Raw genomic sequence first — 13,149 nt, 5'->3', positions numbered from 1 at the left:
GAAACAACCACCATGCTTCTACATCATCAAGATGCTGAGTTGGTGTTGCATGACTTTTAATTACTATCTTGCCTTCTTGCTAGAGCCACTCTATTACTCCTTCTCTAATGATTTTTTTCCCCACTTCCAACTTATATTTAATGTGAACTTTTTCCCTTCCAAATTATTTTTAGCTAGTTGTACATCTCATCTGTGATTTCCCCCCCAAAAATATCATGACATAGTCTCTTGAATCTTGACAACATTGACAAATGTCACGATAATTTTCGTACCCTGCTTGATTGGAAAAGAAATATTGCCATAACTAAACTTTTAAAAATACATACACATTAAAATTTAAGAGCCCACCATAACAAGGCTTGCCTATCCCACCCAACTTGAGCATTGGATAGAGTAGTCACACTATCATGGAAGCCCTAAACTAGATAGAGGAACATTTCCATCACAATGCTTCTCTTGTCTCAATCAATCTCGATCAAAGCAATGATACCACAATGAAAGCCTTAGATCAATGACATATACTCTCCCCAAATTCCATTAAATTTATTATTTTCTATCAAACTAGCAATCTATTCACGATGATGACTAATAAAAAGTATACAACCATGATCATTATAGTAGATGATATCATTGATCGAGGCTTAGGTGCAACAAATGATTCATGATATGGCTTCTCTAACCTCTACATTTTGGATTAATCTAAGTTTTAGCATATGAATTGTCACAAAAGTCAAGGTTCATTACAATGAATTTTAGGCCATTCATATTAACTTTGCATACTAATACATTCAAAAGTGCAATCATGATGTTTTTCTTACCCCACCCGATCTAAATGTCAAGTAGTGCATGGCACCATAATTACATTCTAAAAATACATACACATCAACATTCAATAGTGCACCATCATGACATCTACTTTGTTGCCCCACCCAGCATAAGGATTGGATAGAGCAAGAGGAACAGTTCCATCACAATGCCTCTCTTGAACCAACCAATCTGAGGATTGGTTAGAGAAATGATACCACAATGGAAGCCTTATATCAAGGATATATACTCGGTTAAATTACGTGCAATCGGCTATTTCCTAGAAAACTACCAATCTATTCATGATGACTAGTAAAAGCTACACAACTCTGATCATTATAGATCATACATGAATCAAGAATTAGGTGCAACAAATGATTCGTGATATGGCTTCTATAATCTCATGCTTTTCTAACCTCTAAGTACTAATTTAGCCTACATGAATTATCACAAAATGCAAGGTTCATTACAATGAAATGTATGGTCCTATCATCTTAAATTTGCATAAAAATACATTAAGTAGTGCAATCACGATGATTTTCTTACCCCATGCCATCCAAAGATCATGAAGAGCAATGATGCCATAATTACATAAACATAAAAATTTAAAAGGTTGCCATAATGTTGACTTTCTACTACAGCCACACGATCATGGAAGCCCTAGACCAACCAAATAGAGGAATATTTCCATTCGAGGATTGGTTAGAGCAATGATACCATAATGGAAGCATCAAATAAAGGACATATACTCACTCAAATTCCATTCAATTAATTATTTAATATAAACTACCAATCTATTCATGAGATGAATAATAAAAATTACATAGCTTTGATCATTATAGATCATATCATGAATCAAGACTTAGGTGTAATGGATGAATCATGATATGGATTCTCTAACCTCCGCGATTTGGTGTAATCTAAGTTTTAGTATATGGATTGTCACAAAATGCAGGGTTCATTGCAAAGTTGCATACAAATATTGCATTAAAAATATTGCATTACTTGAGATATTCACATTAACAAAATGTAGGGTTTATTACAATGAATCTTAAGATCTTGTCATTTTAAAGTTGCATAAAAATATTGCATTTGAATGTTACTTGATAGATTCACATTAAAAAAAACTCAAATGTACAATTTTTCTTGGGAAAAATAACATGTGATTAAGAGGCCAAGATGGGGTCCTCCCATCTCCAAGAATTTACATTCCAAAAGGAGATAGAAGACCTAGGTATTGAAGTATCTCTTTTCAATACCTTCTAAATATGGGACTTAAGTTCAAAAACACAAAAACCAAACATATTAGGGGAGTTTTGGACTCAAAAGGGATTGTTGCATTAGCCCCTTAGAATGGATCTAATCCTTGTTTAGGCTCTAGAACAATGAGAAGGTTTACACTGTCAAAAAATGGAGGATTCTCTCCTCCTCCTTATTGGTGGAAAAAAGGCTTGTCATGTATTTTGCCCCTTTCATCAATGTAAGGGAAATTTAAAATTTCATCAAACAATTGTAGCCATTGGATTATTTTAGAGCATCAAGGCTGTTTGTTTAAATCCACCATAGCCATTGACCCTATAACATCCAAGGGCCTTGATTGTGTGGCATAGGTGACACTTGATGTGCCCACTTGCTTGGCAACCATTGATTTGGCCCATTAGATCCCTAGTAGATCTAGTGACAGTAGTTAATTGTACGATGGGAAATCCCTTGCAAATTCCTACAAGGATCTAACTGTTAGGAAATGGCATGTGGCATGATCCCTTGGTAGAGATCTAAAGATCAATCGTGGGGAATGGGCACTCAATGTGACCCATTGATCTTGCATGCCGTTGGATCCTACAAGTATGGATACACAAATTGTGCTATGGATCTAATTGCTGAAATAAAGCACCATACACAAGATGTTGGATAGAGCATGATCTAATGGCCCTAATTTAGGTACCATTTGTGAGTCCCTTGGATTGTTATTTGAAATAATTCTGGATACATTTTGACTATCTAAGAGCTGAATAACTCAAAATTAGTGGGGTTGCCTTTATGACTCATGAAATCCTTTGAGTTATTACATCATAACAATAGGTTTTACCCTTCAAATTAAAGACATTACTCATTCCGTAATCCTCTTCTTATGAGGCCCTTTTTGATACCGTATTTCCCTAACATGTATTATGTAGACTATAAATGGATGACTAGTCTATGTACATATACGGTAGCCTATTCTTTTAACTGCTCAAGGAAATCCAATACTGAGAGAAGATGCCTACCCATTTAATCACTATTCCAATCATAGTAATATTCAATTAATGCTCTCAATTCTTTAAAAAATGAGGACTTTCATTCCCCAAAACTACAAGTAGGGTTTTCCTTGATGCAATTGTTGTAGAGCAAGGGCCTATCTCAAAAATTAAGGGGGTAAAATTATTGTGAAAATGTGAACTATCTTAAGCAACATGATAAAAAGTAGTTCACCTATGTTAACTTCCTCAAGGATGTGATAAAAGAACCGTATAAATGTAAAATGACTAAACAACATGAAATAAAATAATGTAGATGAAAATAGCATAAAGATATATGACAAAAAGTATGGTGCAAAAGTGCCTTAGAAACATGATAGAAAATATCGTGCAAATGTGAGCTACCTTAGAAATGTGACACAATATACTATATAAAATTCAGCTACCTCAAGAAAAAACATGAAGGAGATTCTCAACACACATAGGGCTACTCAAAAGTGTGGAGGAATCTCTACAGGGAGCTATCTTCATAGGTGGGAGAGAGAGCTATATGAAGATGTATTCAATAGTGGAAGAAAGACTACAAGGGTGCTCTTTAAATGCACATAGGTTTGTTGAAGTTTACTATAGATGGCTTCTTTCAATGGGCTATAAGGGGATAGAAATGTTGTAGAAATCATGGGAGGGAAACTACTCAAAGGGAAGGAGGTGCCCCACTTTTAATAGCCTCAAAAGTGGACTAGGTCCTTCCCAAATGTAGGAGAAGATCTTCCTAAAGGGGAATGTATGGAAGAATATGGCTATTCCCTTGTCCTCTAGAATGCATTGGAGACTTCTCATGTGGAAGTATTGATGAGCTTCATGGGGTAGTCATGGATGGTCTTGCCATGTTTTTTTGGGCCACCTCACAAGCTACTACTTTACTATGACAAATTAGCATGGCTACCACATCAACATGCCACATCAAAATGGTTGCCACATATCACATGATGGTTCTATTATTTGCTATAATTGTGGATTAGGGTTGTCTTTAACTCTTCTATTTTCCTCACTATTAAATTCACTCAATAATGAAAATTTACATGTCCACTACTATAGTAGAAAGATGAACCTAGATGAATTTGAGACAATGCCAAAACTCATCACATCAAAAAGTGCAAAATTATGCTTTCATAGGATAAGATTATAAACCATAAACTCCATTATGCATAATAAGGACTAGCTACCATGATATCCCCACCACCATCATCAATGCCCAATAGGCCTCTGCATCAATGATGTTCACCCACATACCCCACATGCACATAGAATCAACAACAATGGTTTGCATACTGAGTTTTTTGTGGTAGGATGAGTGTCCTTTCTTTTGTATGTTCCACACATACATGTATAGGTGTTAACACATGACTGATTATATGTACAGAAATGAGAATTTAAAAGTGATAAATTATCCACTTCAAATTTCCTTTGAACTAAATTCTCTTAAAAGTTCTTAACAACAACAAACACAAGTATGCCATCTAGAATACTATTCAAATAGAAGGTCATGTTAATAATATCACTTCCTTGATTACTTATTCAAGCAAACTTGCTCCAAATGGCTACATATACAAGCTAAATATTGGTTTAAGACCAATTTCTCCTCTCGAAAGTTTGGTGGGGTTGCTTCACAAACTTTTGAGAGGAGGAATTGGAAAGACAAATATGTAGAGAGTTCAACTTGGGGAGACGTAAGCGATTTCTAGTGGAGGTCTCTCAATATTTTTTTTGGGGACATAAAGTATTCTTTAGGAGAAGGGAATGCTACATCAACTATAAGGCTAGAGTGATAGATGCATTAGGGTAATTTGGGGAGCCATGAGGGCTTCACAATGCTTGCCTCAATAGGTCTAAGAATTAATGGAAGAGTGTATTGATAGGGATCATGAGAGGCCTAATGCGAAAAAGGTCCTTTGTAGGATACATGATACTACAAGATGAATATAAGTGTAAGCACTTGGCTAGGAGGAAGGGCTCTCAAGTGACCTCAATAAATGAGGTATTAACATGGAGAAATCACAGGACAACACATAGAATAGCTCACAGAAGAAGGATCTATGGCTAGCTAGATAGCTTGAGAGAAGCCCTCATATTTGATGTTGTAGCTACAACTTATGATTGGAAGGGATTGAGCATGACGACTCCATAGTGGTAAGAAACTATGAGCTTTGAATTTCTTCTCTCTTGGTATAATTTTGCTTTATCGGCATTCTAATGTTATGTTGGATTGTTGATGAGGCATTTGAGGTCAACCTCTTCTCATTTCAACAACGCCTTGTTCGCAGTAGCTTCGATCGAGATCACTCACTGGCACATTATCTTGGCCAATTAGAAGGGCGCTTTGTGGTTATCCACAAAGCATTTTCACCACAAGGCACTGAGGACCTCCCGAAGTGCAAGGCCTTGTCATGAGTGATTGGTCATGCTGACATCAATCAGAATGCTGACAAGGACATTTTGGTGAACTGCATGGCTACCCTCAATGCTTTTGGAACCAATTTTCAAGGTATGGCATTAACAGCAGCATTCATGTCCCTGGCCCGCAACGGTAATAGCGTTGATGCTCTATCTACTAGCTTTAGAGCTAGGAGTCTATTTGGCAATTCAAAGCCCGATATTCTCAATGTTTTAGAGAAGCGAGAAAGGCTGTGAAGCCTTATTATACATAACTTTTATTTTATATGAATACAGATATACTTTTTCTACAATGTCCCATTTTGTGTTATTTTACAAAATTCCTTTTATATTGTCATTGTATCATGTAACTTTAATTGTTGTTGGCATTAATATTTTCATTCACTATTCTGTTCAAAAGCATGTTATCAAGATAACTTTTTGCACTATAATGGTAATTTCTGAGCAACCCAGCAAGAATCTCACCCTGATGCAGAAAGGAAAAGTGTTTAGCATCGTGTGGGGAGCCCAAAAATTCAAAACCCGCTATTGCATATTGAGCCTGTTTGACCAATGCTGAACACCTTTCCCTTCTGTGCCATCTCAAAAAAACTTCATTTGACCTCTCAAATTCCCCACCTAAATTGTTCCCATAGCGCTTGAAGTGAAATGCACATCATCCTTGTAATGTTGTGCTATTTCACATACAAAACACTGGAAGGGTGCATGGGGAATGAAATTGTCCACAATGGTTTGGAACTTGCAGATCTCTTGAAGCGCCTTTATGCCTGATTTCTTGCACCTCTTACTATTTGGGGGACCCTACACTGGCCTTTAGACATGGCTCCACGGCTGCTTGTCTGCTTTGAACTTCTTTTGCCTCTCCTTCTCCCTTGCAACCTCCTCTTCAGAATCCTCTTCCTATGTCTGGTGGGTCTATTGAGGTGGCCTCATAGGGGTCTGCTTTGTCCTTGGCCCATTTCCCTTTCACTGAGGTTGTGAGTCAGGCTAAGGCTCTTGCTCAGCTTGTACTAGAGGCTCCTCATATGTGATAATCTCGAGGCAAAGAGGGTTGATAGTGCTCTTCCGTGTGGTCTTCTTGGTTGGGGGATTGGGGCCAAGGTTCATGACATCTCTGCAAGCCGGCCAAATACTTCCTCTTGTTGTGGCCCCTTCAATCTCTCCATCTCCTTGCTTTGCCTTTCTTGCTCCCCTTGTTGGTCTAGATGCTCCATGCCAAGACCCCATAGAGGAGGGAGGGGCATGACAACGGTTTGTAGTTGATTGATGGAACTATTTTGTCCCTCTTAGGAGACCTCTCTACTTCCACTGTTAGTTGTGTGGAAGGACTGCGAGGACCCCTGATTGTGCTAGAATCCCTCATCATGCTGATATCCCTGGGATCCCCTGTGAGAGTTGGATGGTGGGGTTTTGTTTTATTGGGACTCCTGATGATGAGAACCGCCTTTAGATCCCTACTGATCATTGCCCTGTTGGCCACTAGGGCTCACAGTGTGTTCAGAGGCCATGGAGTTGTGAGGAGGAGAGCAGGAAGCATCTAAATGGCATCCAATGGGTCTAGCAGTTTGTTTAACTCGTGCCATAGAAATGAGGGATTTTAGAGTTTTTAAGTGCTTTATATAATCTTTTTTTAAAAACTTTAGGGTTTTTATTTATAGGTCATTTTAAATTAGGGTTTTTGAGTGCACCCACTCCCCCCGTCTTTCCTCGCTAGTCTCGCTAATGTTAGATCTTCACCAACCTCCTCCCCCTCAACCCACCCACCCCTCTACCCTGCCATGTCACACATGCACATGCACATGCAACTCTGCAATTTCCAAACAACTTTTCTAACACCCTGCCCCCTCGAATAATGAGAGTGGAAGAGAAAGAGAGAGAGACAGTGAAAAGAGAGTAAAAAACTCTCTGGCTCTCTCTCTTTTCACTCTTTGTAAAAGAGAGAGATTGAAAAGCTAAATTTTATGGGCTTTAAAAAATTAACTAATGAGAGAGGAAGAGAAAGAGAGAGACAGTGAAAAGAGTAGAAAAATTAGTTATTGAGAGAGAGAGAGAGAGAGAGAGAGAGAGAGAGGGAGAGAGGTCATGAAGAGGAAGAATGATAATATCTTGGTAAGAGATGGAGAGAGAGAAAGAGAGAGAGAGAGAGAGAGAGAGAGAGAGGTCACAAGTTGGAATAGGTGGAACAATAAATGGTGGTTGTCCAAAAAAACTTGCTTCTCAACTCGCTCAAAAAACTCGCTTCTTGCCCATCCCCGTTATTACCCCTGGTGTAAGTAAAAGTGGGAATGCTTTGAAGAATCTTGGTAGTGATCCAGGTGTGTGCAAGGCCATGCATATTGAGTATTAAATTGACAGGATGAAATATGATGGGTATACAACCCATTCTTAGGCAGGGCATACAAGAATCAGGGCCCACTAGTAGCGCCGGTTGTTTCGATGGAAGCAACATGGCAATTTCTTTTGCAAAAATGAAAAGCATCAAAATAACCATGGATATAAGTGTAAATCACAATGAAGTGTTTATAACTATCTATATAAACATAAATATGGTAATCTATTGATGTTGTATAGAAGATCATTTTGACACTATTTACTCATAAAAACCTAAATCATTTTGATGGGTATATATCAACTCTGATACATTGCAAATAAAAAGGGCTACATTGGGGCTAAATTAGCCCTAATCTACCCTAAAATTGTGTGTGTGTGTGTACACACTCTTGTGCACATCTGCATGTGTGTGTGTACAAGTGTGACCTCAAAAGCACGTTGTCAGAATTTCATTACAAGTGAAATATATTACAAATATGCCATCAAAGGCACATTATCAAAATTCATTACAAATTGAAATGGTTACAAGTTTGGCCTCAAAGGCACATTATCAAATTTTGTTCAAGAGGATATTTTATTTCATTCTATTCTAAGGACAAATCTACCTAATCTACCTTAGCAGCTACATGCTACCTCATCAAAAGTTTCCATCAAATAGCATGCAATCCTTGCTACAGATTACTAGAGCCACCTTCTTGGGGAGTCCTTGTCAGAGTCACCTCCCCCAGGCCTTCCTCAAAGGTTCCAACAAAGTCATTAGGCAAATCCTCCTTTACATGTTGCATGTAGGTCACATCCTCCTCTAATGTACCATCCTCTTTACCATCATTACCAACACCCATCACATTAATCCTCTTCATGTCTGCCAATCATTGCTCATGGACATGACCATTGGCCTCATAAATCTACACATCAAAGACACAAAAGGTATGTAGAGTTTGCATGTTTGCATAAATTAGGTTTGAGTTAAAGGTTCAAGGATTTCTTACATTGAAGAAGACGACACCCTCAAAATCTTCACTGCTGCCAATCAATGTTGCTATAAGAGCTCTGGCATTGTTCTGGTGAAACACATGTTCTGAAATAGAAAAAATAATATAGAAGTCATAAAAGAGAAGCTTAACCATGATCAGAAGATCTAGGTTGAAGACAAATCTACATAAATCTAGGGTTTTTGGATTGGTCTAACCTAGCTTTGGCAATAGGTAGAGTTTAGACTAGGTTGGTATTGGTTAAAGGTTACAGTGCAATCTAATTAAGGCTTGTATTACCCTAAGGGTGAGATTGGACCTTGTATGAATGAGGTTTAGATCTCATGGAAGGAGTAGTTCCATAAAAGGCAAGGCTAATTTGGAAAATGTAAGGCTTAATAAAAAAGCACACCCGTCAATTAACAAGATGTGAAATGGAGCAAGGCATGTGAAATGGAGCAAGGCACTCATGGGCCAACAAAGAGGGCAAGGGGGAGCAGGTGTGTAATGACACTAAGACGAGATGAGCTGTAGCAAAAAGCAAATAGAAAGAGGTGAAACATGGGGAAGTGTGCTTGTGAACCCATGGCAGTTCATACATTTTGCTCTATTTGACCAAATTTTGACAAAATGTTCTTGCTGGAAAAAAATTGAAGGTTGTATGAGGTTAAGATTATAGTCTTCATACTCTTGGACTTAGCTTACAGTGAGGTACTTTGTGGAGTGGACACATCACACAAGAATGGGCACCTTTTATATAAAGGGGGATACCTTATTGTGTCATGTGATTCCTTTTTGCTTTCAAAAAATACAAGGCAAGATTAGTCGACATATGGCATTGACAAAATATGAAGAGGGGAGAGGAGAAGAGTGGAGATAAGGAGAGAGGGCATAGTTAGAGAGCACACCACAAATGACTAATTGTACACTAGATTTAGTTAAAAAAATAGAATATATACAAACCCATTTAGGGTTAGGGTTAGGGGATCTAACCCTTTCCTTTATAGCACTCTATAAGGTTAGTGCTATTCACATATGATCACGTGAGGATGCTATGCACACATGATCACATGATGTTGAGCATGAACTCTCAACACCTTCCCTCAAGATCAACATCATGAAGTAGGCCTTCCCTCAAGATGATGATTCTGGGGAATCGAAGAAGGACTGAGCATTACATTCCATCACACCCCTTTAATGGGAATGTCCTTCCTCTGTGTCAAACTAAGAGCTAGTTAGTGTTTCTTGAATAGCTCTTTACCGAGTGGTTTGGTAAAGATGTCTACAACATTCTCTTTACTATCACAATGCTACACTGTGATGTCACCAAGTAACACTCTTTCTCTAATGAAGTGCTCTCTCACATCAATGTGCTTTGTCTTGGAGTGATATACTGGATTCTTGGCCAATGTTTGAGCCGATTGATCATCACAGTATATTATTGTTGGCTTTGACTCATCAAAGTAATATGTTCTGACAATAGTCTTTTGAGCCATATAACCTCACATGCTCCTGTGGTGGGTGCTCTATATTTTGCTTCAGTCGAAGACAAAGAAACAGTTGGATGTTTGTTTAACAACCATGATATAGCACCTTGACCAAGGAAAAATGCATATCCTTATGTCAATCTCCTAGTCTCATGATCTCCAGCATAGTCACTATCATAGTATCCATGCAACCGTGGATGACTTCCTCTGTATTCTATCCCAAACTATCTTGTACCTCTGGATCTCAAGACTCTTTTGGCTGCATTCCAGTGAGATTGTTTTGGATTTGCCATAAACTATGCTAGTGAGCTTATTGCATAATAAATATTTGGTCGAGTGATAGTCAGATATATAAGAGATCCGATGAGCTACATGTAGTACTTGTCATTGAGTGTAGACTTTTTTGAATCTTTAGTAAGTTTCAAACTTTGTTCCATGGGAGTGGCTGCAATCTTGCAATCTGCCATATGAAACTTCTTCAGGATACTGTCAACATACTTGAGCTGACTCATGAATGTACTATCTGAATCTTTCGAGAACTCAATTCCAAGACAATAGTGCATAAGTCCAAGATATTTCATGTTGAACTCTGCAGAGAAGTCTTGTTTCAAATTTCTAATGAAGCCATCCTTGCTTCCTATCACAATCAGATCATCTATGTACAAAAGTGCAATAGTAATGTCTTCCCCTTGAACTTTGTAGTAGAGAGTATGATTTGTATTGGATTTCATGTATCCCAGATTAGCAAAATACTTGTTAATTCTGTTGTACCAACTTTTGGGTGCATGATGCATTTGCGTGTCTTCGCATCCAATTTCCTACGATGATCATCATGTATGTGGGCATATGCTATGCAACCAAATATGCAGAGATGCCCAATGTGTGGCTTGTTTCTAGTGAATGCTTCATAAGGAGTCATACCTTGTATCAGTTCGGTAGGAAGCCGATTAAGCAAGTAGTTTGCTATAGCTATTGCTTCTACCAATATTGATTCGAAAGATGCTTTTCACTAAGCATTGCTCTAGCATTGTCTGCTAAAGTCCAATTCTTCCTTTCAACTCTTGCATTCTGCAGAGGAGTATCTGCACATGTGAATTGTCTTCATATGCGGTGACTTTTGCAAAAGTTCATGAATGTTGAAGACGTATATTCACCTCCTCTGTCTGATCTCATGACCTTGATCTTTCTACCTATCTAGTTTTCTACCATGGCTTTGACTTCTTGAAATCTGGAAAACACTTTAGATTTCTCTTTTAGAAAGTAGACCCAACAATATCTGTTGTAGTTGTCGATGAAAGTCAAGTAGTAAAGTGAACCATTGATGCTGTGAGTCTGGGTATAACCCCATACATCTGTATGTATCAAATCAAGAATACCCCATGCATGAGAGGTACTTCTACCAAAGTTAGTTCGCTTTTGTTTGCCAAAGTAGCATGCTTCATAAACTTTTCCAAGAAAGTGTAGCTTCGGAATCCCAATTGCCATATTCTGATTCCTGAGATCTAACAAGTACTTGAATTTGACATGACCATATCTCTTGTGCCATTTTGTAGATAGTGGCATCTGTTGCAATTGAGTTGACATGGCATGCTTATCTAGTACTATAGCTAGCATTCTGTATAAGCATCCTTCCTTAACACCTTTTGCTACTAGCTAACATCTTTTGGATGTATCTCTAATAGTGCATTTATCACCGTTGAAGATGACTCTGTAGTTGTGTTCCATCATTTGATCTACTGAACAAAAGGTTCTTGCTGAGCTTCGAAACATAGAGCACATCTTTCACCAATCCTTTTGTACCAGTGAAATTGTTCATAGGGATAACACCTGTCCCTTGAACTAGATTCGGTGTTTTATCTGCTGTGTAGATGACATTCTTCTGTCCTTCTAATGGCTTCATTTTTGTGAACCATTCCTGATGATTTGCCATGTGAGATGATGCACTGTTGTCGATATACCAAGGATCCTATTCCACTTGGTTGACTTGATAGATGCAATCCTCTTTGGGATTGTAATCAGTGTTTGGGTACACTGTTTGGGTACACTGTATCAGTTTGATGCATTTCCTCATTTGCAAGAAACATATTCCCATGTTCATTTGCAAAATGACTGTGACTAGAATGTCCACCACGATGATTTTCTCTGCCTCAAAAATTCCCTCGATTGCTATTGGATTGACCTCCTTGGTCATACTACTGTGAATGCCTAATCATTAGAATGACCTTTACATGCTTGGATGGCCTGAGTCCTGAGTTCTTCACCGAGTAGGACTAACTGAAGTTCTTCTAGTGTCGGAATTTGCCATTGAATGGCAATACTCTAGACTAGATTCTTGTATCCCTCTCCTAGTCCATTCAGAATGACTTGAACCATCTCTGTGGGATACATAATCTCTCCTGCTATTGCAAGTTGATTGTTGTAGTCTTTTATGCAGAGTACATAAGCATGACCGGTTTCGCTACTGTTGCAAAAAATTTGGTTGATCTGGTTTCTCAGTATGAGAATCCTAGATGTGTTCTTAGACTTCTAGAAAGTTGCGAACATATCCCATGCTTCTTTTGATGCACATTCCGCTTGATCAGATGATAGGCGTACTTGTCTTTCTTATCCCATTCTGCCTGAGCTCGGGGGATGGCAGGATTTGCGATAGGTGTGAAAACTATTTGTGTAGCTGTAGATCCCATTGTAGATCCCATTGCTAGTGCTGTGACAACAGGTGGAGTAGAGCTAGTGGCTAGGTCGTCCAATGGTCTAGGTGTAGACCCATCAACATACTCCCATTTGTCCTAAAGTACAAGAATGGTCTCCATTCGGTTTTTCCAGGTATCGTAATTGGACTTGTCTAACTTAGTAGATGCCTCTAGA

The sequence above is a fragment of the Dipteris shenzhenensis genome, chromosome 7, assembly GCF_047967505.1.
Source record: "Dipteris shenzhenensis isolate YYH24624 ecotype China chromosome 7, Dip_SZ_1.0, whole genome shotgun sequence".
In the NCBI taxonomy this organism is placed as follows: domain Eukaryota; kingdom Viridiplantae; phylum Streptophyta; class Polypodiopsida; order Gleicheniales; family Dipteridaceae; genus Dipteris; species Dipteris shenzhenensis.
This window is presented reverse-complemented; position numbering follows the sequence as displayed.